This window comes from Mus pahari, chromosome 1 (assembly GCF_900095145.1).
Source record: "Mus pahari chromosome 1, PAHARI_EIJ_v1.1, whole genome shotgun sequence".
NCBI lineage: Eukaryota > Metazoa > Chordata > Mammalia > Rodentia > Muridae > Mus > Mus pahari.
Genome location: NC_034590.1, coordinates 31,895,966 through 31,897,066, shown reverse-complemented (window position 1 = coordinate 31,897,066; position 1,101 = coordinate 31,895,966).

Below are 1,101 nucleotides of genomic sequence, written 5' to 3'. Positions count from 1 at the left end.
TCCTCTATCTTACTTTCCAATCCATGAATGGCACTGAACTTAGAGATTTACCAATCTCTGCCTTCTGAGTTCTGGGATTAAAACTGTGTACCACCATACCTGTATCTAAAATGTTTTTATATTCCTTTTCAAAAATTGGAAGTTTAGCTGGGCAAAGTCTTGCCCTGAGGTCACTACTCCTTTTTGTTCCATTGTGCTTTGGGCTTTTCTTTAAACTCTTTCCTGGTGACCCTTTTCTCTTCAAACTAGATATTTTATATTTTTTCTTGCTCAGTTTATCACCTTTCACTACAAATCTATAAATACTGGCCACCAGTAACCAAACAACACACAAAAAAATACTAGATCGTTCTAAAATGTCCTCTACCAAAGGACATTCCATTTGGCATGTTTAAAGCTGTTTATCCCTTATACTTCAACTTAGCCCCAGGAAGGGTTTTGGGGGGTCAAGGGTAGAAAGCAGCCACATAACCAGAATATCACAAGAACAGGCTCTAGGGCTTGTATTAATATTCTTCTCTGAAACCTCTTGATCTAGGTCCCCAATTTTCACGTCACACTTAGTATCACTGCCTACCCTGCTTTTACTATTATGACCTATTAAGCTGTACTTAAAGCATTCCACTGGTTTTCTTGTGCAAAGTACCAAAGTTCACATTCCTTAAAATAAAATAAGTACTTCAGTCTGTGATACTAACCTCTGTCTCAGATGGGGTTTCTATTACTGTGAAGAAACACCATGACCACAGCAACTCTTATAAAAGACATTTAGTTGGGACTTGATAACAGTGATAGATTTAGTCCATTATCAGTGTAGTGAAAAGCATGGCAGCATGCAGGTAGACGTGGTGCTGAAGAGGTAGCTGAGAGTTCCACATCTAGATAGGTAGGCAGCAGGAAGAGAGAGTGACACTGGGCCTGTCTTGGGCATCTGAAACCTCAAAGCCTATAAGCCTATACCCAGTAAAATACATCTTCCAACAAGGCCACACCTACTCCACCAAAGCCACACCTCCTATGCATCTCTATGAGTCTATATATGGGGACAATTTTTTATACAAACCTATGAGTGTGTATGTGTGTGTATATGTGTGTGTGTGT